This window comes from Pagrus major, chromosome 17, assembly GCF_040436345.1.
Source record: "Pagrus major chromosome 17, Pma_NU_1.0".
NCBI lineage: Eukaryota > Metazoa > Chordata > Actinopteri > Spariformes > Sparidae > Pagrus > Pagrus major.
The window spans coordinates 14,158,154-14,185,943 of NC_133231.1; the positions used below are offsets into that span (position 1 = coordinate 14,158,154).

Sequence of the window (27,790 nt, forward strand, 5' to 3'; positions counted from 1 at the left end):
CCACCAGGGCGCAGTGTTTATGAGGGGCTGCCTGTTATGAAGCCAGTTGTGAAAGGGTGCTGTGAAAACTTTTATCAAGACAGATCTATTGTAATATTTCCCCCTCACACACACCGCCACAGAGCTGCACTTATGAGGAGCCAAGTATAGCTGATCATGGAGACTTGAGGGCACAATGAAATCTCCTCTTTTATCAAGATGTATGTTCTGTAATATTCCCCACTTACTACAAACCCTGCACTCTGTCTCAACTTGAGACACGGGATTCTTGTATCGCAGCCAATCAAAACACATTCTGGGAATGGATGGGGCCAATCATAACATTTTCACTGAGCAGCCATGCCCAACTGCCGACAGTCCCAGCACAGGCTCATCGAGAGTATCAATCATCGTCGACACTACTTGCAACCCCCCCACCCTGACTCTGTCAGACTCCAGAGATCAGAGCTCAGTGAGGGGGGTTGCCGTGTGTGTGCTCACCGCACAGCTGTAGATCTCTGTGATGGTGCAGACAGCGTGCACCACCTCTGACAGCCAAGAACATGCCAGGAGATGAGATAACAAGGGAGAGGGGTGGGGCAGATCTAGGAACTGAAAGGAGTTGAAAGGCAGAATAGGCATAGATGTTCTATAATATCAGAAATATGCATATGAAGTAGGAGTAAGAAGGAGTGCAAGATGAAGAGGTGGAGAAAAGAGAAAAGACTGAATCAGTGATCCAGTGGCTGAATAAACAGCAGAAGACTGCAGCTTAAGGTGCCAGTGGTGGCAAGGCAGCACTGACAGTTTTTTTTTTCTTTCTTTTTTTTAATGAGCCACACTTTTGCTCTCTCCATGTGTCTAAAAAAACACTCTGCACAGTCAGCCTTCATTAGAGCCAGTTTACAGTGGGGAAAGAGAATCAGTCTACCTCTTGGAAACAACTTGACAGATTCTCGGCTCCATCTCCACGTTCTCCCACATCTGCTGAGGGCCGATCATCTGTTTAGGGAGCTTTTTTCCAAGCAGACCAACACTTTGATTACAGCACACTTTTACCATCAACATACAGCAATTAGGCAGCACAACAAACCGAATCAACGCCATTAAAATTCTCTGTTTTCCTCTTTTCCACCTTTTCAGCTGTACAGGAAGACTTCAGTTTGTGGTGGCAGCTAAAACTTTTTCTGCTTTGAGCTGAGAGAGATACATTACCCTCCAGAGTTACATGTAAATAAGTTAGATCAAAAGGGAATGGAGTTTACAAATTAGTTCAGATCCTGAATGAAGAGAGTTGTTCTTCAAACAACTGAACTTTAGAGAGAAGAAAATAGAAGGAGACAACAATGCTGTCAGAGATGGACAGTATTTCAACTAAATTTAGTTACTTTTGAGTATTTTTTTCGCCATAGATTTATAATAGGATCACATACCTGACAGAAAAATGTTGCCTAATCACTTCCATGAGAATTGCTTGCCTGACGCATTTCCCAAAAAAAGTCTCAAGCTTCCAGGTTTACTTCCTGGTTTTGTGGCCCACTGACTCTGCGCAGTAGTGTTTCTCCCGCTGGCCCTGTTCACTAGTTCCCGTTAAACCCATAGTCTTTACATTGCAATGACATCATGGGTTTTTTAATTTCTTTCCTCGGTTCAAGAAAAGTTTTACAAAGACAAAACTTCCATGGATATAAAATTCCTAATGGAAAGAGTCATAAATTACCTTGTTTCCAGTTTGTGGTGTCCTGTCAACAGTTTTACAGTCACTCTTTTATAATGGTGCTCTATGGGGAAAATGCTTTTTGAGCCAGAAGGGAATTTTACACTGCAATACGGCGAGTGGCCACTTTGCAAAATTTAGAAACAAGGCTGAGCAGTGCCACCATATCCAGCTCGATAGTACATTATATTGGCATATTAATATACTTAAAATACATTATCTATTGTGCCATTTTAGTCTCAAATAAGACCCATTTCTACACTGAAGATCAAACTTTAGAAAAAAAAGAAACCCTAAACATGATAATTTGGATGATGTTAGTATGTATAGAATAATGTTGTCAAAAATATTGAAATATTGATACATATCAATTCTGAATATTTGAAACAGCTTAAATACTCATTCTTCAAGGTATTGGTACATCAGTACTAGCTGCTTTTTTCCTCTCCACTCCAACAATGAGTTGCTACTACTACTACTGCAGTGCCTACATTACCTCACCTTCTCCAGAAGTAGATTAACTTCGATGCCGTTGTTCTTAACAAACAGTACACAAGCCTTATTATATTTATCTTTTAATAAAAATCTAAAAATTGATTCCCTCAATGTTGTGTCAATTTTTCCCTGTGATATTGGACATGGTATAATGTCCATGTTTTTTAAGGTATTGTATCAAAGCTATTTCTATAAGTATATTGTGAAAACACTAGAATAGAATGCATTTTTGTATTTTCTAATTAGAAATTACTTGCATTTCAATCTAATACACTTCCTCATACCAGTGTTTTAAATTGTATTTTGATACATTTGAGGCAAATATTATTTGCAACAAGACCCTTTTTGATTTACAGTATTTTTGCTCACCTCTGCATAGAAAATAAAACGACTGCGCAGGAGAGAGAGTGCAAAGAGCAAGACGAATTGTCTTCCTCTACCTCCCTGTAATGAATGTCTTTGTTCGCAGAGTTGGTTATCAGAGTGTAAGTTTAATGATCTCTGGCATAGCTGTTGATGCAGCCCTTAAACAGGGCGATTAGAAGGTTTTAAGGTTGGGGAGAGCGTTGCTTACATTATTCATGGCAGTCTAGACTGCCAGCTCTGAGCGGGGAAACACACAGTCAGGGCCGTGCCAGGAAGATGAGGGAGAGGAAAGCCAGGGTCTAGCCTACATTAAACTGTAACACACACACACACACACACACGCACGCACGCACGCACACACACACACACACACACACACACACACGCACACACACACACACGCACACACACAATGCTCACCCTACAGTGCACATACAGTGCACGCTCCCCAGAGCATTACCAAGTAACACACAGTAGCTCTAAATCTACTCCGACCAGCTAATCAGCTGCAGCGGCCTGAGGTGACCTCCCCTGGTTTGAGTCAGCCGATCCTCCTGCTGTTTGACGAGGGGGTTTCCTTTCTCATCATCCTCATTCCACAGAGATGACTTGTTATCAACGGCGCCTATTACTTGCGACACTTTAATGCACTATGAGCTCATAGTCTGCACACACAGAGCAATTGTCTGCTGCTAGGTGAGAAAAGGTATCATAATGATAAGACCTCTGGTTAAACAAGCAGGTTATGCAAGCTTGTCTAACCTTATTGATGAGGGTGGGGCAAGGGCGTTCTTCACTGGGATCTATTTTTAGCGTAGAGGTGCAAGCAGGAAGCCACCGATGCAGCTGTTACTCTGCGTTACGTTTTTTAGATAGGAGGTGTCAGAATGAAACCACAAAGCCGATATTAGTAGCAGTTTGCCCACATTTTGTCTCCACCGTCCAGCCCAGCTCCCATCATGATCACTCACAGAACAGTCTCATTGCAGTGATTTGTTGTGTGAACTAGTTTCTGGTGTCCGTGTCTAAAATGTGATTAACGACTGGCCCACAGAGAGAAGAAAGGAGAATGAGTGAGGAATGTGTGCAAAGATGTGTGTAAATGCAAAGGGGCTTTGTCAGCAGAAACAGGCAGTGATGCAGGTGCCCGAGGGAGCCCTGACACACGGAAGAGCTCGCACTCACACGCCCACACGCTGTCACACACACACCGTCTCCTTCCATCACCTCTGCTGTGTCTATTACGTCCAGCGGTTACACTTCTAAATCCCATAAAACAAACATTCAGCTCAAGTTCTGCCCGATAAGCAGCGCAGGAGCTTTGCAGCAGCTTTACAGTTGAAACTTCATTATCATGCACAGGAGAGCGCGGCCGGCGGAGTTTGTGTTCATTTCCTCATCAATACCCAGACGTATTCATGCAGCTGGTAATGACGGATGAAAATATGGGCTAAACATTAAATTACCTTGTGCCCTGAGAACAGATAAACCCTCTTAAGTGCTTTTTAAAAAATCTGCTGTCATACCCACCCCAAAACACACACACACACACACACACACACACACACACATAAACACACACACATCTCTCTCTCTCTTCCCTTTCTCTCTTACTGGCGGTAGCCTGGTGCAGGTTCCCATGGAAACCAGCCTACTCTGAGCAACGGCAGATGGAGAGGGAGCTGGAGGTCTAAATTTATCTCCCAGCATCCTTTCTGACTATATACGCACACTGGCAGCAGGAAGTGAGGAGGGGAAATGCTCGGCCGCCGCATGCATTGACAAGCTGGCATGACCCCTGACATCTGACAGTGTCTGAGTGTGGACGGGTCGATGTTACAGTTGGGCTGAAGGATAAGCAAAAAGATTGATATTGCAATTTCTTTGACAGACGCTGCGATTGTGAGTCACAATTTGAGCATGAATGGTCGTTTTTGCATTTAATTTTCACTTAAAGAAATATAAAAATGATGGCAATATGTACCAACACATTGTTGCCTCGCATGCAGAAAATGTGATTTGTAGGCCGGGGCATCTCTGTAGCACCACAATGCTTCATTTTTAACACTATGTTGTGACACATTTGACTTTTTCCCCAAAAATTGCAGATTGCGATTAAAGGTGCACTATGTAGTTTTGGGGAAGAAATTGAGAAAGATCTTCATCGACTTATTTTTTATATGCCTAAACAAACTAAATGAACAAACTCTGTTCCTTTTCATTACTGATTAACTGATTAACTGACTCTAAACTGAACTTAAAGGACAACACAGTTTCATACTGTTTTACTTTGTTTATGTGTGGCGGACCCTGCCACCTTTCTAGATTCAAACAGTGTTTCTCAGTTTGTATTATTACCTCTTTATTATTGTTAATATTAAAAATCTGAGTTTGAATTTCTTCTCCAAAACTACATAGTGCCCCTTTAATGTTTCAGCCCTATACTGCAGCAGACGAATACATACAGTTCAGTCTGTGACGGCTCGAACCGCAACACCCATTATCTCAAAGAAGCAATACAACATTTGATACTGCATTTGAGGCTTTGCAGCATTCCCAAAGTATAAGGTAAATGGAAAGTTAAATCACAGTCCTTCCTGTGGAACCGCCAGCTGCCAATCACACTCAGCCCTCAAATCCTAGAAAGTCAAGCTAACCAATCACAGAACCTCAACAAGAAGAGTCTGGTATGATAGTAAACGGCTGGAAAAGAAACCGAGAAGACAGACGCCACAGCCAAGAGTCACACTCACCCGGGGATATCACTACCGAAGGAGGACGCCGTCTGAAAAAACACCACATACCAGAGCTCTCACTCACTTTCTCTCTCTCTCTCTCAGCTCTGTGCAGGATGCATCGCGGTAGCTCTGAGGCGAGACGTGTAGAGGAGGATTTCACAGGGCTTTGATGAGACTGGCAGTTCACAGGCGTCGCGGTGTTCACTTTGATTAAACACAAGCCAGTGAACTGCAGGTCAATACCGGCCTTTAAATCAAACATGAGTGCCACGGCAGAGGCGGGGGGATGCACACCTCAGCGGCGGGAGAAGGTTGCACTGAGAGTTTGAATAATATCCCCTGGCAACTGTGGTCCTTTGGTGACATAACTGTGAAAAGAAACTGATCACAGCTTGGCCCAAATTGCAGATTGCAGGGTTTTCCCATCATTTTATTTGCGAGTCATGGATTGGAAATCATCTTTTTGTAGTCACTTAGTCTGTCAGTTTTAATTATACGGCCCAGAGGGAGAAGTTTTATCCTTAGATCGAATCGGACGAGGAACGAATCCCGCAAAACGTCCCTAAATTCAACTAAAAAGGGAGGAACCTCAAGCAAGACCAGTAGAAGAGGGATCCCTCTTCCAGAGCGGGTGTTCAGTAGAAACCACAAAGTAGACTCTTTCCAACTTTAATTAAATCCTTGCATCACGATATCCAAACTTGGCATGCTATAACATCTCAGGTATCCAGTGATAAAGAGTCGTTGAGACTTAAACGTAAATCCTTTAACTTACAAAATACTCCTCTGGGTGCCAGAGAGTGCTCAATGACAAATCAACAAAAAATAAATGAACATATGTTTAAGTCTCCACACCTGGAACAGCTGCAACGAATAAAGAACTCATTTGCCAGAGCTGACAAGTAAGGGTGATAGTAAGGAGGTAGAGAGAAGCAGGAAAAGGGAGAGGAAGACAGAAGAAGAGAGGAAGACACAGAGAGATAGAGAGACACAGAGTGAGGGGGGAGCAGAGAAAGAGAGAGAGAGAGAGAGAGAGAAACAGACAGACAGAGTTTAGATTACCTGACGGAGCAGTCTGGTCTTCCCCCTCAGAGACGCTTCACAGGCACTGTGAGACAAGCAGGGAGAGCCAGAGAGTGAGAGCGGATATGACTGTTTGAGTGGGTGTGTTGCCGAGAGAGGGAGAGAGAGAGAGAGAGAGAGAGAGAGAGAGAGAGAGGCTGGGGGTGAGGCAAAAAAATAAAGTGATGGGGAGAGAGAGAGGGAGAGACACTAAATGAATGTTTCCACTGTAAAAACGTGAGGGGAGGAGGAGAAAGATGCGGTAGCAAGAAGAAACTCATATTCCCTAAACGTCTCAAAGAATGACACAATCCTCCTGGAAACCATGGGAATAGGTGTCAATCGTCATGTTTCTGATTGTTAACGCAACCAGCAGAGTACGTTCAGATTCAGGACAGGAACGTCTGCTCGCACACATTCAGCGGTGGTGGCACGCAGCCCGTAGATAGGATTACAAACAGGTCTTACGAGGGGTTTTCCCCTGAACCCCGGAGGCGATTCCTTGCAATTTTCACCTCCTCATCAGCATCTTATTGCAGTGGTGGTGGGTGAAGGAGGAAAAAGAACAAAACACATCCTTTCCCCTAAGTGACAAACCCTCTGCCTACATCAACATCTCTCGCTTCCAGCTCCTTCCAGAGTGCCACTGTGCTGCATCTGTAAATGTATTCCAGAGTGGCATCCATTCAAGCAAGCCCCCGCATTACGCAGAACCCGGGCTAGGCCTATCAGCAGTGCAACACGAGAGAGAGCGAGGGAGAGAAACAGAAAGAGAAAGAGAGAATTGAGAATGAACGGAGGTCCTGCTGTTCCATAGAGCTTTGCCTCATTGGCAGAGTACAGGAAGTGTGAGTCACACACTCTAAAATAAACACACTCGCACAGAGAAGAGCCGGCGCACACACAGAACGAGAGGAGTGGATGGCTGGGCTGCTGATCAGAAGGCAGGCGGAGGGGAACATGGATCCTTACAGGCCGGCAACACGTGGTGGCCTGGTGGGACTCACAGCCAGATGAGGGGATGAGTCAAAACGAAAAGATGTTTCTCTTTTTTTCTTTGTTTTCTTTTCAGCCTCTTCTACCATACACCTGCTCATTTGCTCTCTCATTTTGGTTTCCCTCTCCTCCTCTCGCCTCCTCTCCTGCTCCAGCTGCCCCCCTTATATTCTCCTTCCTCTGCTCTGTGTCTCCTCTCTTATTTTATTTGCTCCCAGTCAATAGGGGTGTTGTTCAGGACTTGGTGATTACCCCTGGCTCCGTGCGGCTGCTGGCTGACTGCTGTAGGGGGACTGTACTGGCCTGATGCTGGGCTACTCACAGGCTGCTGGGTTTGCTGGCCGAGGCACTGTATTGTGTCTGCCTGAATGTGCTCATTGTCACCCTTTACAGCGCACACCTTCTCTACTGTACTTCCCTGCGAGGGACCTTCACCCATCCGTCATCCCTTTGTCCTCTGTTCCTCAGACTGAGGGGTTCTGACGGGAAGGGTGAGGGGGGGCCAGAGGCCCGGGAACAAGACTGCCACTGTGCCGATGATTGACAGGAAAGTTGCTCTACACAGACGTAACGATTAGCAAGGCCGGGACCGAGCTGCAGACACACAGTCTGCTTGGGAGCTAGAGAGAGCTGGAAGCAACGACAGGGAAGATACTAACTTTGAAGCTTGTGATCAAGATGGGAAGTGCAACGATTGTGAAGGTGTAAAATCAAGCTTTCATGATGCTGTAATAAATGTTAACCATATGCTACTCGCTGCCCCCAAGCATGTCAGGCTCACATTATGCAAACTGTTCTCGTTTACAGTAAATGGAAACAAGGGCTCCCCTGTGGTATGGTCACATGATTTCATGTATATGACACACACCTACCTATACAATATAATGCAGAGGCAAGCAACACCTCAAATGCAAACATTATGCTTTAAACTTCATGTTGTTTTGGAGCAGCCGCAGACTATAATTTAGACCAAATGAGTGGTTTGTGCATTTACAGACAACCATACCGATGACATATTTTTGGACTTTCACCCCATAAACTGCAGACACAGGCAGTAAAACAGGCAAATTTGGGAGTATCCAGAGAGGGTTCTCTCTGTCCTGAGGGCAGATTATTTCAGACGTGTGGTCTTCCAGTAAACTGACCCCCCTCTGTACATATGACTGTGGTATTATGACAGAAACAAAATACATTTAAAGAGGGAGCCCACCTAGTTTATAAAAGCCACTGTGGTCGGTATTTTTCTACCTGTTTGTGTTTATTTAAAAAAAAAAAAAACTTGAGTAAATGTATCTGTCATCAATTCACTTTCACCCTACACAACTACAGAAAACTTAAATATAACAGCTTCACTATGATACAAGAAAAGTGGAGCATCTGTCAGTGGCCTTGACTGGATGACCCCTGAGTTATTGACCTGTAAGTAACCAATAGACGACTAATGTCATATATAGAGTTAAAGTGTCCAAATGTTGTCCATACAAGTGTCAATATACCTATCATACCAAAAACCTTACTTTTTGCCATGCTAGGGCCTGGTTCTAGAGATGTCAGTGTCGGTCTGTTGGTTGGTCTACCACCACTTTGGTCCAAACTGAAATATCTCAACACCTACTGATGGATTGCCATGAAATGCTGTACAGCCATTCATGTTTCCCAGTGGACGAATCCTAATAACTTTGTTGACCTGACTTTTCTTTGAGCAACACTATTTGTTAATGTTTGTGTTCAAACTCTTTGCTCAAAACTTTTGTTAATGACCAAACACTGACAAAATGACAGTACAGACTCAGACTCACAATAGTCTAGTTTCTCCTGCCTGGATAGACTACAGTACAGATAGCCAGTTTAAACTAACAAAACTGTGGTTTAAATCAGTAAATATCTGATTACAGAATAAGAAAGTGATTGGTGACAACTTTCACATGATCTAGTGGTGCCTTGGCATAAGCCTACATATAATCCTATGACGCAATAAATCTAAAATCTTGGATTAGCTATTCAAATACACATATGTACATCCACACAAAAATATGTGAAAAGATAAAATACAGCTAGTGGAAAATGGTTTTAGACATGCAACCAACTGGCCTGCTAATGGAGTCGAGCTTGCTAGTCTTTTGTTAATGCCGATCGATATGTATCCTCAGCAGATGTGATATCCGATCCTGTAAAACACTGAATGACTGACCACCCTCTGTTTCACTCAGTATCCCTTTTTTCTGATCTTGAGGAGATTCTCTGCCTCTCTTTTCTCCTTTCCTCTCTATTTCTCGGAGACACACAAATGCACAATTCCCTCTTTGCAGCCACTCTCTCCCCATTTAGTTCTCGGTTTCACACTCATTATCTTTTCCTTTTCCATGGTGCTGAGGCATTAATAAGCACCACTGTCTTTATATGCGGCAAAGTAAACTTGGTGTATATTATGAGGAAGGCTACCAGGAAACCATGTCTCCAGGGTTGCTGTGGGTAGTGATTATGGAAAGTAGTCTGGCCCTGAGTAAAGTCCCTGATTGGTAAGTGATACCACCATATATAGAGCTGATATATCATTCGCAAATTGCCACTGTCGTGCAAACCCAGCTATTAAAGTTATACAGTATTAAGCATTAGGTTTGATTCACTGCTTCAAAGGCAAAATGGACTTCTGACATGAAACAAAAATACATCAGGGACAGCAGCAGCGAACAAAACAGACTCCGGAGCCTCGATGGGAGTTACTGCAACAGAAGTGAAACAGATACTGAGTGTCTGTCAAAGACACTTCAACTGCCTTTTGACAGCTCGACACCGAACATCAAAATGCAGCACGAGTGGTGTGCAAATGAAATAAAAGAGTGACAAAGCATGGAGGGGAGGGGGGGCGGGGAGCGGGAGCGGATAAATATAGAAAGAGGAACTGACATTCTCAAAAGCTGTCCTCCCTGCGCCCACAAGTTTCACTGATGCGTGGATGTCAAGATCACAGTGCAAATTCTCCCACGCAGCTTACTGTACCCGTCGTTCACAGTCGGCTGCTTCATATTTGCTCTCTCAGTCATGGTGAAACTGAAAAGAATGAGGCAAACCTGTGATGAGAGGATTGTCTCCAGCTAAGGTGATCGAGCGGACACAGCTCACTAATAACAATGAAACAACTCAGTGCTATGAGAAAAATATCCAGCTGAGATTTATACCTTTCATGAAAGAGTATCTCCATCAATTTTACACATCAAAGTGTGTTTACAGGTCTTGGGGAGTTCTACTGCATATGTGAAAAAAGTAGTATAAAGCCTTTTGTGGCTCCAGAAGAAGCTTCACATAATCTGATAAATTGCCTCACTGATGTCACTCAGTGGCTAAGGTGCTTTGCAGGTAAGGGCAGGGGTAGGTGGTAAATGTTAACATATTGCAGTCGAATTTATACTCCAAACAAATATGGGGGCGGCATATCACCAGAGTAGCTGCTAACATTAGCTGCCATCAGCTAGTTAGCGCACAGTTAGCGGTATGGACTGGGAGCTCGGGGGCCAAGGGAATGTTGGTGTTTGCACTGATAGCACAGGAGCTTTGGACTGGGATGGGACTCTACAACACAATTCATAGATGTAATAACTTTGAAACTGTTGTTTCTGCACATTCTGTTGATAATGTTAGTTAATTTTTGAATGAATTGAATGAATGAATTACAAACTTAATAAGTTATCTATTTTTCTATGAAGTCACCCTTGTGGATTCCTCCTCTGTGATGGGAAAGCCTGTGCTAGTTCCTCTTTCTGCAGCTGCTGCTGTGTGCATCCTGTGTGACGCTGCAGCAGGTACAACGAGCACTGCTGTAGTAGCACCACGCATGACCCGGCGCCATGCCTTATCTGCACAAGTAATCTGTGACTATGTTAATTCGAGATGTTAAGTCGGAGCTGCTGGTGCTTTCAGCGCTGTCTGCACAAACACAGGCATGGGGGAAGAGTCAACAGGTGGAAGCTCAGCCTGAGTGTGTTCAAACACCAGGACCAGGCCGCAGAATGTATCAACACGGCCTCCATCCCCGCCCTCCTCTCCCGGCCTGGCAGAGGGGCACCCTCCTGATCAGGGAGTTTACTCAAAGCCAGGCCAGTCCAAGTAATTGCTACCCACAGTGACAAACAACTCCATTCAGCCTAAGTGTTGGTTTACAGTTTACTCTCCCTCCTCCGCTGCCCATTCTGCCCGGTGCCACGCTGCATTAGTGGCCTGTCAACAGAGACTCTCCTGACGTGTAAACGCCTCGTCAGCTGCCCTTCAAACCCAGCGCACATACACAAACGCCATGTGCCATGACCCGTCTGTTTATGTGTTTGTTTCTCTAAAAGTGGAGGTGTGTGTGAGCGCATGTGTTAGAGGGAGAAAGAGCGCGAGACGAAGAATAACAAGACAGAGGAGAAAAACAGTGTGCGCAAATGCGTAGGAGAGACACAGAGACGTAGAGAGCTCTTGTATGTGGTCATTTTGTGTTCTCAGTACTCCGACCCACAGTAGTGACTCTATCTGCCATCTGAGACAATCTTATAAAACGCTATCAAATGTGTATGCAGTGTGCAGTCTTTATATCTTGAGACTGCAGCTCCAGGGCAGAGAGCGACAGCTCATCAATCAAACACGACAATCAAGTGCAGTAAATCTGTGCGTGTGTGTGTGCGTGTGTGTGTGTGTGTGTGTGTGTGTGTGTGAAATGCTGAATCTACAGAATACATGTCAACAATAAATTGCACTGACGCTTGCTTACTGCATGCACATAGTGTATTTTGTTTATCTGAAACAATTATGGATGACATTCATTTCGGAGGGATCTGGTTCTTGATTTTTTGTTGCTGTACTTTTCTATCTGAGCCCCCTTGAAACTTAAGGCTCCCAATATTTTCTCTGAATATACCATTAAAGGGTCGGTTCAGTTGCAACAGAACATACTTTCTGACCTATCTCTAGTGGTGTCTGGTCCTGCTGATAGTTTCAATTGAGGTGGATGGAAGGCTCACAGTACGATCATGAAAAACTCAACAGCAACATTTCTTTTCAAAAACAAACATCCTGGTTACTCTGGATGATCCTCAGAAGTATAAAGAAAAGTTGCTGTAAATTTGTTTTAGATGCAACTTTTCAAAGCTTTTAGCCCGACAAACAAAAATCAATTGACCTCCATTATATTGAGGTGAAGGCAGTAATCTGAATCGTTCTGCATGGAAGCATACTAAAAAAATTATGAGCTTTTTCATTATTTCGGTGAATCAACTCTTTAAGTAGCTTCAAAGTTGCATGAGGTATTTTCCCACATGTTGACAGTCACCTATATTATATAATATTCTTTATCTGCTTGTTTCTGAATTGAAACTGAGGAGAGAGATTTATGGACCATTAAACATACAGTATGTAATTTCTGCTGCTTGTGTTTGCTCAACAAAAGACTAGAGATGAGCGAGTATGATTGTTTGTATCTACATCTGTCCAACCAACTAAATTATCTGTATCTGCTGCCACACTGTGATATGGAGATGGGCGGGGCTTAACCCTGACATGGCTTAGTGGAAAGTGTTCATTTAAGCCTGAAATTGACATAGGTTGATCAGAAGTTGCTGTATTTAATATTTGTTAGGAAACTGTTTACAGAACAGCCACATAATCGAGCTTCAGATCAATGTTTTGGTTACAAAAGTAAGAGAACTATTTTGATGACGTGAAAGAGCAAAGGATCATGGGAGTTGCCATCATTGCAGATGAAAAACTATCTGACGTGACTCAGGCAGAAATGTGAACAGACGAGGTAATGTATTCAAGTTTCATTCACATGAGGTTCCTTCCTCACCCTCTGACGCATCCTCTGATGTTTCCCTGGAAGTTATAGCAACTAGAGGGGGTAAAGCAGTATGACAAGAGGTGACCAAATGAAACGGATTGCTACCTTGAATGAAATTAGATTTCTCTGACATCTGACATAATGTAACTACACAAATCAAATATATAACATAGGTCTAGTCCTTTGTCGACATTTTAATGCTGAAATATCATACCTTTTAATCAAACGAAGATTTCTTAATGTTTTGTAGATGACATAATTATCTATTTGTACAGTTCAGGATTTTCACCACAATTTAAATAAAGTTCTATCGGGTTCGTCATTGTCAAACCTACATGTATATGTACTGTAGATTTAATGAGATTGAATAGGTTTAATCACAGACTAAGTGCTGCTTTCACTGTCCTAATCTTATTTTTACAGTAACAGTTGTCAACAACAGAGAGCTAAAGAAACAGAGCCTTAGTATACTGCAAACACAAGGATTAAGACGTGAAGACAGGAGTCAATACCTGCATGCTGCTTAGTAACAAAGCGCCAGGGGAAGCAAACAAGCACTGTCCAATTGTTTTTTTAACCAAAACTCTGACTACAAGGAAATTAAGTTACTGTTGGAAGAAGGTCTCTGCTGTGACAAAAAGGCATTTTGTTCCAAGATTTAAATTGTGGGACACCTTCATGTGTCAAAAACCGCCCACTCTACTGCAAACCAAATGGCCCACTTTGTGCGAGGAGACAGACAGAAATGTGTCACCGGCTGTACTCGTTGTTACTAGGAGGTGCAGTCTAGTCTGGCCACTAGGGAAGGCCACACGCAGCCACACCGTCTGGTTACGGGGTATGGAAACAAACCCATATTCCTGCTTCTGAATGAGATCTAATCATGGTGTGCATATAAAGTACATGATACACACATTATAAATGGACATTTCTTGTCCCCTGACCACCCAGCCCGTTCAAATCACTCTCGAAGGTAAGCGACCCCGAAGGTCACGTGACCCACGCTAGGGGAGTTAGCGGCGCATTCCTCCAGCTGTCGTCACCTAATAACGATCTGGTTGGAGAAACCCGATTCCAAAAGCCGGCTCGCCACCTCTCTCCCCTCCTCTCCCACCAACACACTCGTCCTCAGAGCTGCATCCTCCTGCCTGCGAGCCTGATCATTTGAATACAAAGCAGTGAAACAAAGACGTCCTTAAAATAGAGATGCTGTGGCTTTCAAAGAAGCACACTGCGGAGACACAGTCAGAAAAAAAGAGGCAGAGAGAGAGAACAAGAGAGAGAGGAAGACAGCGAGATGAGCAGGCTCATGGCGAGAAAGTGAGACAGCGTATTGATGTAGGATAGGTGGCTGGATACATTGATTTCCTGTTAGTTCTTGCCCGGTTACGTACGGTTGATTTGTCATTCAATACAGGTTGAAGCACTGTCTGTGAACATGCCCTAAGCCAGGCTTCACTCTATAGATATCAACACATTGGATCGTTACGTTACCTCAGAGAAAGTTTCCCCACTGGTAATGTTTACTGGATGAACTTTCTGTCATACCAGGTTACCAAATAACACTGTAATCTTAGTATAACCTCAGGTAGAGCATTTGCTCACCTCAGGACTGCAGATAGGGCACCAAGCAGTTGCATGATGAAACAAATTGGCCATTATAGAGAAGATAGCTCCAATTATTGGTTCTGATTGGGTAAAATCTGTTTGAACATGCTGTAAAATATCAAATATAATTGAAACCTGAAGCCATGCACTTAACGTAATACTACACTAACCAAATTACTTAATCTCACCACAATCTCACAGAGGCACTTATTGGTTGCTTATCAACCACAGTTATCAGTGATTACTACAAGAACCAAGTTTTTAATTATCTTTTCATTATTGCTGACTAAACAAAATAAAAAGTTTTATGTGAAATTGATTGTGAAACCTTTTACTGGTTTATATCACAATTTTCCAGCTGAATGAGCCACCTCAACACCAGTAGCGTAGCCAGGAATACTAATGTAGGTGGGCCTGTGGGATATAAGGTGTGCAAGAACCAAAGAAGATCCATTACAACATTGTTTAAAGTTTTTACCTAGTGTATTGCCTACGTTTTATACATTGCATTGAACTTTATTTCTCCAATCAATGCTGCAATAAATCCCCCCAAGGAACATTTATGTTCATCTATTGCTAATGGTTTCGTAACGGTCATAGCAGTACCATGTCCTGGGGCTGGAGCATTCAGGTCAGAGGAGCCTGAAGGCCCTGATGCTGGGGTCGGGGCAGGAGCGGTAGGTTTTGGTTTAGAGGTGCTGGAGGGTGGAGGGACATCCCTGACGCTGGGGTCCAAGTTCTCCCTAGATGGCTCTTTTCTGACTCCCATCACTGTCACTGACTAACAACTGAATAGTGTAAAGGCAGCGTGTGCAGCGAGGGGACCCTGCACTCATTTGCACCCTCCAGTTGACTAATTGTTGCATCTCTGATTCTGCACACTAGTGTAAAGCTCAACAAGTGTTATATCTCACTTGTGTAATGTATTTTGAAGCACAGGGCGGATGTCTCTACTGTTGCTAACCTGCTGCTGAATGTACCCTTCTAATTAATGAGACGTGAAAGTGGTATTAATCTTCCTCCTCTAACTCTCCACCAGAAAGCAAACAAGTGTATTTTCCAAAAACGACCTCTTTAAGGAAAAGGAAGACTAAACTTGAAAACTTGCCAGAATATGTAACATCAGCTTGTGCTTTCATGTAATGACAGCGAACTGACATGTTTTCATTTCTTTGTGGGTGAGCATTTGTACCATGGAGTAGCTCTTTCATGCATCCTGGGACAGTTTTTCTGACACAGTTTCACTTTTGTTGATGGAATTTCAATAGTTTTCATGCTTTGATTTTGCTGGCTTTGTGGTCAGCGGGCTCCAATTCACCCTGCTCCAGATGATTCAGCTGCGCCTGGAGAGGGCAGAATATCAATTTGTCACAGAGCTGACAATGATATGATTTTGTGTTTGTGTATGTATATGAAAACATTTAAAGTAATTTTCCCTTGATGGAGGTAACTTCATTTTCATACAGTATCACAGTCAAATATTAAAAAAGTGGATGATTTCTTGATTTGCTGATGCACCAGCCGACCGAGGGTAACTGAAAACACACTGATGTTTGCCCAAGTAATAATATTTTGACGTTGGAGCCCAATTTCTTTCAAGCCATTAAAAATCTGTGGATGCCTCTTTTGGGGATAACATTCCTCTATATTCCCTTCACAATTAAAGGGTAACTCCATCAATTTATGCAATAAATTGTGTTTAACAGGTCTTGGGGGAGTTCGACTGCATATGTGAAAAAAGGAGTATAAAGCCTTTTGTTGCTCCAGAGGAAGCTGCATGTAATCTGATAAATTGCCTCCAGTGGTGTCACTCAGTGGCTAAGGTGCATTGTGGGTAATGTAGGCACCAGGTTTAAAAAAGGACGACGAATGTGTGAAATAAAAAAGGTGATATCTCTGGTTCTGCTTTATCAGTTGACTGTTTTTTTAAACTGTCCATAATGAGTCCAACAGTTTTAGAGGATTGCAATGCCAGACCAGTGGACTGCTGTTCAAAACCTGTGTTTGTGCAGAGAGACATCACCTTCAACAAGCCACCAAAATGTTTCTTCAGTTCCTCCAGAGCTGACCGATAAGGGAACCCTGGATGACGTTTGTGGTTAACAACCATTTCAGCTGATTTTTTGTGGTCAGCAGCTTCAGACAAGTTTATTTTAGGCACAAAATGAAGCTAATTATAGTTAATCAAAGCTTCTCAGTTGTCCACAACATTTTTGAGAAAAAGTGCATATGATCACGAAGTGCAAGTTATTTAACTGTTTTGTTCAGTAAATATGTAATTATTAAAAGTTATCCATGCTTTCAACTCGCGATATTTTCACTAAAAATTATGTAAAATTATAAATAGGACTAAAGAAACCGGCAGAACAACACTGGTATTGTACTGTTATGTCGAAAAGAAGTGAAATAGCCTCAGGTGCTACAAAAGCTACAATAGAAGGACTAACAACATAACTTTCTGGAAGAACAGAAATGTGTTTATAGACCATTTAAATAGCAGATGAGGAAGTCATAAGCTTGAACCCACAAAATTGAAACAAATGGCAAGATGTGCCCTGCAGTGAGCTGCTAAACCGAGAACGCAAATCTAATCTAAAGACCAAGAAAATCTAATCTCGGGACTGGCAGGGATAACTCTCATTGTTGAAGCAGTCTGACTGCAAATTGAAGAAAAACTGAAACTGTGCATACCACCAAAGTTAACCAGTGTCTGAACAAAGTGAAGGAGGAACTCCACTGCTGAGGTTTGTGATTCTGGAGAGAAGTCAGGTTTCAGGTTCAGTGAGAACACTCTCTGGATTTTATGGTCACATACACACACACACACACACACACACACACACACACACACACACACACACACACACACACACACAGACACGCACATGCACATGCACGAGCTGGCACCTACCAAAACACAAACTGTCGCTAACACACATTTGGCAGGTCTTGGCAGACTCGGTCTTGTCAGCCCACAGTGTTCACTCTACTCATTGTGGTCTGGCAAGACTCAACAGGCGTGCGGTTGGGAGAGACGTCATCTCACGTAGGTTGTACAAAGGATGATTGACAGATCCCGCCTGCATGCTGACATCAACATAAACTGTCTCTCAGTTTACATTTTCAAATAGTGAAAAACAAAAACAGTTCACCTGTCGGGCTATATGTTGGTTTTGTCCCGATAAAAGAAAGTGTTGAGCAGCTTTAACAGAAACTACGTCACTTAATTAAAAAAATATAAAGTTCATACATTTGATGACAGAGAAATATAATGTGGTACTAAAGTAATAATTTCATACTAAAAATCATGTCAGTGGCTTTCATGAGGCTGTAGTCAGACAACGTTGTTCTCATAGCTCAATGCTAATATCAGGATGCTAACTTGCTGACGGTGACAAAGCATGCTCATGTCTATGTTCGGCATCTCATATCCATTTCACACTGGACATAAAACCGCCACTAACATCTGGCTTTTGTCTAAAGTGGGACAGGGTACAATCAGCGGTGTGGGTTTTTTCAGCTCAAGCTCCAATCGGCAGTGATGAAAATATGACACCCGGGTGGACACGCACATTTTTGCCCCTTTTCCGGCACGATGCTATGATGCGTGTTCCAGATCCAGATGTCGGATCAAGCAGTGCTCGAACATCGTTCAGTTGGCGTTGAGTTTGAAAGAGAGGCTGCAGTTAAAGATAAAAAGAAGTAATCACCATTAAAATGACAGTGACTTCCATGCTGCTTTCTACTGTTCCCTGTTTCCCCACCAGTCTGTGACGTCAAAGGTGACGTTCCAGGATAATATAACAGAAAGGCAAACTCGTCTACTGCCAATGTGAAAGGATTTATTTGCCACTTTTAGCAGATTAACCCACATATATGTGCGAATGTTGGTGTAAGATTTGTATAATATATTCTGTTAGCATGCTAGCATTTGCTAATTAGCACTGAACACAAAGTAAAGCTGACGTTTATGTCACTGCCATTAGTTTATTATGTAACAAAGTTTTGGACACACTGAAATTTTGACTTGATGGTGGTCAGCTGTACACATTCTAAGGCACTCCAACCTAGACAGTTGTTTCACTCAAAATCAAAATTGTCAGCGGATCATCGAAGTCAACTGATCAGTAATTTAGGGACAACAAATATCTGAACAAAACTTCATGGCAAATCCACCCCAAAGAGACATTTTAGTCATAGAGGACTGAAAGAACCATCCACAGAGCCATGACTGATATAAGATAGAGGATGAAAATAAGTGGATCAATACATCTCACCCTCAGATTAAAGGCTTTAGAGGGATAACATTTTTGAAAATCTCACAGTTTGGAGTATAGAAGACTTGGCCAATACAATGAAACACAATGTTCACTATAAAAAAAACTGCACTGTGGCTAATCTGATAACACTGTAGTTACACAGAGAAGCAATAAACAGTGCATTACACAGACTGATGGGATGAAACACTGATACTCTCTGCAAAGCAAACTGCAGCTCCTGAGTTTTGCGGCTGCACTTGAGCAACAGAAGAGGAAAATGTCAGAACAAAAAGTCCAGGAAAAACAAGCCCTCTTTCCATCCTCGCTGCCACTCCAAAGCCATCGAGCTGCCGTCCAAAAACCTGTGACTTGTGCATCTGTAATGCTGCTAACAATTTGAGCAATCATGCACTCCAAAACACACGACTGTGACCAATGAAAGGAAGACTGTTGCTGGCTTAGCAACGGGGACAGCTCGCACTCACAAGACCGGAGAGACTGACAAAGAAACATTTCACACCGACGACAAGACGAGATTTGCAGCCAGAAAGACAATTTTCAACTCGTGTGTGCATCTTTTTTACACCTGCAATGATGTGTTTGTGTGTGTCTGTAATCCTCTGTTCGCTCAGAGACAAATTGATTTCTCCACCCCCCTCCTCCTCCTCTCTCTCCAAAACTCTCGCTGGGGTTTCTCCTGATCTCCCTCTTCTGTGTAATTTAGGCACTCCCACAGTAATGGACACCCTACTCAGGGCCTGTGAGCGGGAACCCAGCCCCGCTGCTCCAGCTACTGTACTCACAAAGAATCCTAATCAGCCTCTCAGATAGATACACTGGTGGGACAAAGAAAGAGAGAGGGTCCCAGAGAACCAGGAGAGGCCTGGTCTCCCTGTGGGTGCAGGTGTCAGAGTGAAATATGGCGTTCACCCCGGGAGCACTTTGTGCCCACAGCCTCCTTCTCCTCCCCCCCTTAGGATCGACGCTGGCCCCGCCAACCTGTCAGATGACATCGGGGCGAGAGTCCGGTCCTCAGAGGACGGGCGCAGCAGTGCCATTAAGCATATTACAGTTGCAGCGTGTTGATGAAAAATCAAAGTCTGCAGTGACTAAGCCGGGGTTGCTCCCTACAGCACTGTGCTGACTGTGCAAAGCAGGAGAAAGAGGGAGGCGGTGGGGGACTACCTGGGTGCAAACACTGGGTTTGCTGACTATTTGAGGTTGTTGAGGACAGGAGGATTACATAATAGAAATCACTGTAACACCTGCGAGTGAGGGAGAGCTTCCAACAGCTATTCTCTGTCCCTTTTCACCAAAATATGTGCCAGCGTGTCTTTCAAAGTCCAAGTGTTATGTGCTGGAATGCCTTTCAGATTTCATGAGACGGTGCAGGATAAGCAGGGAGAGAAAATGGATTGATGGATGGACCTTATGTGCAGGACTGTCATGTGTTAGCCTCAACTATTTCCCTTCATTCTGCCTCTCTCCTCAGCTTTACCCACACTCCAGCCCATCTCATCCATCCTTGCTGCCGCAGAAAGGTGAAGAAAACCTCGGCTTTAGCAACCGGCCGCAAGAGGATAAACACGCCGCCCTGTGACAAGCCGCTGGCGCTTTTTCTTTCATCGTCTGTTTATTTTCTAAATTACGCTGGGGTGAGTCTGTGTGACACAACATCTGCAATATTAAACAAGCTGTTTTCTCTACCGTCCGTTCATAACTTCACGCTGAGAAGCGAAGAAGTCACCTGACCGCTCGTCTTCGCCTGTTAATCCACCCTGACATGTGTGACAGATGTGACACGAGATTACCTCACTAAGGCTGCAGCGCATTGAGGAGCTGAATCCTGCCTGAAGTGATTCACCTGCTGTCATCTACGACGTCAGTGGATGAACTCAACAGCAGGAGCAGTCTGCCTCATCAAGGATTATTAAGGTTTTCAGACAGATACCTGAATAGGGTTTTGTCCTTGAACCACGAGTAACCCAGACTAAGGCAAAAATAAGAACTCAAGTAGGAGTGGGAGCAGTGTGTTCGCAAGTTCAAGTAGGTATGTTGAGTTAGCAGAGGACTGTACTTACCAAAGTAACTGTTGAGATTACAAAACACAGCAACATTACAGCTTATTAATGCTGAGAGTAATTAAAGTCCAATGAGGCAAAAAACACTATAAGCCCATTTTTCCTGTCAAATGGGGTTATCAAACACATGTTTTACAGTTTAACAATAAACTTGTTGACATCAGTGAATTGAAACAGTAAACTTCACTCAAAATCCAATAATTATAAATCAATATCAATACCTGTGATAAGCCAGTATCGACTGATAATATCGGCCAACAGATAAATTGGTTGGGATCTATTAGCCACTACTTTATACAGAGGTAAAGGTGAAAGTAACGTCACTGATAACACCTTACTGGCCACTGTGAGTGAGCGCAACTATCGAAAGTGAGGCAAAGGTCTGAAGTTGAACCAGGCAGTCGGTCTGTAAACTGGGATGGTGACAGTTTGGTTCGCCTTTGTTTTCTCTTTCGGATAAATGTGAAACATTTGAAACAAACTGCTCACATTTGTTGCTCAGCTGGACCTTGGTTTGGTTGCATTCTGGGAATCTCAGCAATAACTTCATTGATTACAACGCCATAATAAATGATAGAATTAATGACCAAAGCTACAAACAGTAAGTTGGAACAAATTTAATTAATTAATCAAATCTTACCTAAGCGGATTTTTTAAGAAAAAACGGGATGTTGAACACATTCATTCATCACCCTAGTATTTTACGCATTCATGAAGAGGCAGGTGTTCAGCTGGTCTCAGGTCTGCTGAAGCTCCGTTGTCCTGCCACAGACTCTGTTGACTCTGTTTAAAGCAGCACAATGGCTGAAGCTAGGAGCACTGTATGGCTTTCATACAGACAATATTTACAGACGGATTACCAAGAATTTTGTTTCTGAAGTTATTCATTACCCAAATAACTTTTTCAGTTCACACCTTTGTACTCTAACTCAAGTAGTTATTTTGATGACTACTTCAACTTCAGTAAATGTCTTTTGAAAAATACTATTACGTTTAAATAAATGGTAGATCAGTGCGTTCCTAGAATAGTAGCTGTCATACGTGCACATTTCCAAAACAGAGCAGCATAATTTGCGAATTATGATGTTGAGTGTAAGAATAAATAGTTCATGATACCTGATTTCAGGTAGGGCTGCAACTAATGAATATTTTATCATTGATTAATGTAACATTTAGTTTTTCGATTAATTGTTTGGTCTATGAAATGTCGCTTCGTACAGCCCAGGGTGATATCTTATTATATTCAGTTGACTATTACATATGCTGTGTGATAAATCCTGTCATTCGGGAAGCTGGAACCAGAAAATTGCTTTTATTTCATTATTTTTGCTTGAAAATGACTAAAACAATTATCTGATTATTAAAACAGATGACTTTTCTGTAAATTGACTGATTCATTAGTTTGGCCACTGTAATAAGCCTTAGCTGACTATTGCATTCTGTTTCCTGTCTTTTCTCTCTTCCAGCCACTGCTGCTGTTTCCAAAGAAATGTATTATCAAAGAGGGAAATTCCCACATGTTTGCTGAATGTAATTAGCCATGTGCAAAATCATTCCCCAGAAGTATTTAGCGAGAGAACCGGTGTGCTTTGCAAAGTTTAGGAATACACTTGGTGATTCTTATTGGTTTTACAAAATCAAACACCCAGGAAGGGTTTTTTCCATCTCCTGCAGAATAATAGCAAGCTGTGAACGTCCTCTCCACTGCTCTGACTCAGAACAAATACACACTAGCGTAGTGAGATGGCTCTGGCAGAGCTAGGCTAGAATATGAGAGGTGCTCTGATTTTATTGAAGTACACTGGTAGCCTGTGTTCATTCTCAAGCAAGCTGGGAAAGTTGTTTGTAGGAACGCTCATGCAAATATTGACCCTCAATTAGGTGAAACAGACGCCCTCGCTTAGGGGCTGCAATACGGAGGCATCAGCAAAAACATCATAAACATAAACAGTCGTGGAATATATATATATAAACATGCAGCAAGACATACCTACACAGTGCACACAAACACATCTTGTGTAAATACACCGTCGTTTGCAGATCAAATGGAAACCGTCTGCAAAACTCGAAGCCGTTTAAAGGTAGATCTGACCTCAAACAGGATGTGAGCACAGCATCAGCAGCATCGCAAAACCACAACAAAAATGACAAGTTCTAACCCAACACAACACACAGACCAGAATCCGTTGAGTTTTGTGCCCTTTAATGGGGTGAGGAGAAAATGACCTTCCCAAGTGATGGCGGTCGACCACACTCCTGCATAATTAACAGCATCTAAAATGAGGCGTTCTTTATATGACCTTACCTGACAATGTCAGGGCACAGCTTGCCTTCAGGGACTGTGCGGGAAATAACAAATGCACATGCATGTGCGCGTGTGTGTGTGTGCCACCACACCGCAGCGCAAGTACAGACTGACTTCTTTTATCTAGTTTTGGATATTTCTTATACCAGATAATGGATCATACTGCAGAGCGTGCCTCAGAGCTCCCCACAAGCCAGCACATCTCTGAGCATGAAGGCACTCCAGGTGAGAGAGAGCGTTCCTCTAGGCTGAACATGGCACACTGCAGACTGACAGCGCCATGAGAGAGACAAAACACATCTGGATTCTACTGGAGGCTGCTCCACAGATTTCACAGGGTTGTCTAAAGAGTGCAGCTAAAAGAGGAGGTGTGTGTGTGTGTGTCCAGGGGTTAGTTCAACTGCTCTGCTTCAGTGACAGTGACATGGCTGGGGAGGATTGTGCTGGAGCATCGCCTGCTGCCTTGATTTGCTCGGCAGATCCCCGGCAGGGTTGGAAGGATTTTCCCCCTAAAGCCCTCTTACCCTCCCGCAGAGCAGAAATCCCCATCCAATCCTCCCTCGCAGTTACTGCAGGGACGCCTTACACTCTGAGACAAAGGAGTCCAGAGAGGAGAGGAGAGGAGAGGAGAGGAGAGGAGAGGAGAGGAGAGGAGAGGAGAGGAGAGGAGAGGAGAGGAGAGGAGAGGAGAGGAGAGGAGAGGAGAGGAAGAGAGGGAAGTACCGAAAGAAGAGAGGAAACAAAAAGAGAGGAGGGAAGATAAGAAGAGTGGAGATGAGATGAGATGGAGGAAAATAGGAGAGGATGAGGAGGGGGCTGGAAGAGGAGAAGAGAAGAGAGGAGAGTAGAGAGTAAACAAAAAGAGAGGACGCGAGAAAAAGATGAGAGGAGAGGAGGAGGAAAGGAGAGAAGAAAGGAGAGGACAACAGAGGAGAGATGGAAGAGGAGGGGGCGAGGAGAGGAGAAGAGAGGAGAGAAGGAAGAGAAGGAAAAGAGGTAACAGAACAAAGGAAGGAGAGAAGAGAGGAAAGAAAAGGAGATAAGCGGAAAAGAAATTAGAAGAATGGAGAAGAGAGGAGACGACAAGACAAGAGGAGAGGAAAAGAAAGGAGAGAAGGAAGAGAGGGAAGACAGGAGAGGAGACGGTGGAAGTGAGGAGGAGGAGAGGAAAGGAGAGGAGAAAAGAGGAAAGAAGGAAGAGAGGAGAGCAGAAAGTAAACAAAAGGAGAGAAGGGAAGCGAAGGAAGACAGGAGAGGAGACAGTGAAAGACAGGAGTACGAGGAGAGGAAACATGAGGATGGAGGAGGAGAGAAGGAGGACAGGAGAAGAATTGGTTCTAAATAGAGGAAAAATGAAGAAGGAAGACATAAATATGAGAAAAGTTTAACCATTATAAGAGTGTACTTTACTGTCTCTTTCCTTCTCATTCATCTTCTCTCTCTCTCTCTCTCTCACACACACACACACATTTCACACATTGTCATGGGACCAAGCTAAGACAACACAGATGGAGATCCTCACGGAAGAGGACGAGGAGGGACACGGTGGCTCCAAAGTGACAACGAGAGGCACATTTTGTAGGAAGTGAAGCCGGGATACAGCACAGGTTATCTCTGCAGGTGTTAGTTAATCAAAACAGATTAGTGTGGTGAACAGACACCTGCAGATAGGGACTGTGTGAGCTGAGGGGTGTGGTCCTCCTGTCTTGGGACCCGGAGAGAGGGAGGAAGATATCTCGGCATGGAATATAATACCTCGCCTGCATCAACGATCGATACACACACACACAAAGCATCTGTAGACAATCTTTCAACACTGAGAGAGATAGAAGAAGAGCAGGTTTTATCCTTCATTTCAACTCTGAATATGCAGGAACTGATAGTACAACTGTACGTGTCTTATCACTTTTTTTCCTTTCAACAATGAGGTCCTGACCAAGCCTCTCCAGACATACCTGTGGTAAGCAGTGCACCGGTAGCTTACAATCACTATTACACAACACTGGCCACTGTGGAAAGTGAACACCTGCACAAAAATGTCCTCACTGTTGATACAAGAAGAAAGCAGATTATAGCGTATAAAGAAAAGAAGAATACAAATCGCAAATCTTGTCAGCATGACTTACAAAAAGAGTCGTTGTGACGTGATGTATGTTTTGATGGACGAGCGCCGTTACAAACAGCAAACCCCTCGACATTCCACCGACTGTGCCCAAGCAGCTAATGATTAACTCTGATGAACGGAGAGTTTGAATGAGTAATCCCTTTTCTTCCTGCGAAACCTGCGCCGCCTAACCCGGTTGTACGTGTACATCATCGTTCACATATATCATTACATAACCTGGGCTGGCCGGCTGGCACACATGGGAGCGGGCCAGGCAGCCACACTAACACACATACAGGACAGAGTCCCACTCGCTGGCACGCACAGGGATATTCTATCTCCATTCGAAGGGGCAGCCAACACACTGGCCTGGGCGAGAGGCTGAGGCGAGGCCACACACTGATAGATACACACACACACACACACACACATATACGCACACTGACCGAAATGATACGAAAGCAGATGAGGCCACATAACAGTGCAACTGGATGCATGCAATCAAATTATTGGGCTAGTGGGGCATTTGTGAAGCTGCCAGGCTGGCACTCCTGACCTCCATTTTGCGTTGTGTATGTGTGTGTGTGTGTGTATGTGTGTGTGTGCGCAAGTGTGAGCCCAAGGTCTTGTTCCTGGTTCACTCTGGTCTCCCAGCACTACAGTGGCTCTATTCTTCTTGGGTGCTTCAGAGAACAGGATTAATGACCAACAGCAGAGACATGAAAAGGTTGTGTCAACCAGCCACAGGGATTTTACGGCCTGGGTGTGTGTGTGTGTGTGTGTGTATGTGTGTTTATTTTACTTTAAGGAGACTGACAACAATGCCATCCTTCTTGCATGCTCCCTCGGAGAAAACAAAACTTAAACATGCTCGTACATGCAGTTTAATACTTTGCGCAATCTGTCACGCCAACACAGAACACACAGCCAGGACCACAGGCATCACAACATCCATTAACGCCCACAGACTCCACATCCAGGGTTCAGACTAAACTGTCACTCTTGCTCTGCGGATCATCCCCTGATCCTCTGCTCCAGCGTGTCCGCTTTGATCAAACCTCGTTATCTGTAGGAGGTGTGTCTGAAGGTCGGAGCAGGAACTCAGCGCGACCCTCTCACATTTCATGCATTTGAATCAACATGTCGCCACCGGCAAGGCGGGCTCGTAGTGTGAGAGATGAAGTGGGGAGGGCAAACCAGGTGAGCGTGTATGGAGTGTTGTATAAAGTACCCAAAAAAGTCATACTTGAGTAAAAGTGAAGACACAGTGTTAAATTATTACTTTGGTGAAAGTCACCCATACAAATACAGTAGTACTTGAGTACAAGTCTTAAAGTATCTGATATTAAATGTACTGTAAGTAAAAGGAAATTACACATATACATGTAAATATTGTATATATACAGACTAACGATACGCACCATTACCTTGAATACAATCAGGGTACGAATATTGTTGGAAACATGCAGGGGAACGCATGTACACGACTCAACAAAATATATAGGTCTCATCTAGATTCGTATTTATATTGGACTGATAAATTATCATTGTCGGTGTGGTTGTTTGTTACAGTTTCAGAGGAAGACAACACGATTGGAATTTGCAACACATGTTCCACATGGGTTCAGAGAGGAGGGAAGAGTTTCAAGTTTTAACACAACAAATCTTATTAAGGCTGAGGAGTATCATATCATTCATCCTTGCTCATTAAGTCTTAGACTTTCTGACCCTCGGTTGTGCAAAAATGACAGGTTAAAGAACTTCTTTTTTAAATACAAATATATGAAATTATCGGTCAATTTATCTGTATCCACCATGAGAAGCAGCTAGTTATCGTTATTGGCTGAAAAAAGTCCATATCAGTCATACCAGTCTAGTCGATTTTAAGACATTTTAAAGCAGAATTGTTACATACTATGTCTTTAATTGGCATAAAAGTGCCCTTATGGAGAGGACTATTGCTTGTGGCAGAGGGAGATACAGGCGAACACAAACCTGACTGACTGAGCTCCTCAGTAATCAGTGCTGACAGAGAGATACGTTTTATTGTACCTGAACAAACTCATCGCACAAGTCTGCGGCTACGATACTGAATACCAAAGCTTTCTGTAATGCATTGGCGCTGCTAAACTGTTGACTGGTATGAAAACAGGTTCTACAGCAACACTGGTAATAGCACATTCACTTCCAGCTTTTAAAACATAGTAATTATTCTTAACAAGCCAACATCTAACATTTCAGCCAAGTTACAATGGTATAAAAACATCA

The 27,790-nt window shown here is 43.4% G+C and overlaps 1 protein-coding gene across 2 annotated transcripts in view; it reads right to left on the bottom strand.

Annotated features, from left to right (window-relative positions):
• Positions 1–27,790, bottom strand: part of hivep3b (HIVEP zinc finger 3b) — a 45,527-nt gene that overhangs the window by 14,950 nt on the left and 2,787 nt on the right. Inside the window, exon 1 of one of the 2 annotated variants that reach the window (XM_073485377.1) lies at positions 15,966–16,040. The exons of the other annotated variant lie outside the window; for it this stretch is intronic. The gene's annotated coding sequence lies outside the window, so the exon portion shown is untranslated. Of the gene's footprint in view, positions 1–15,965; positions 16,041–27,790 lie in introns of those variants that run through there. 2 annotated transcript variants of the gene reach the window in all.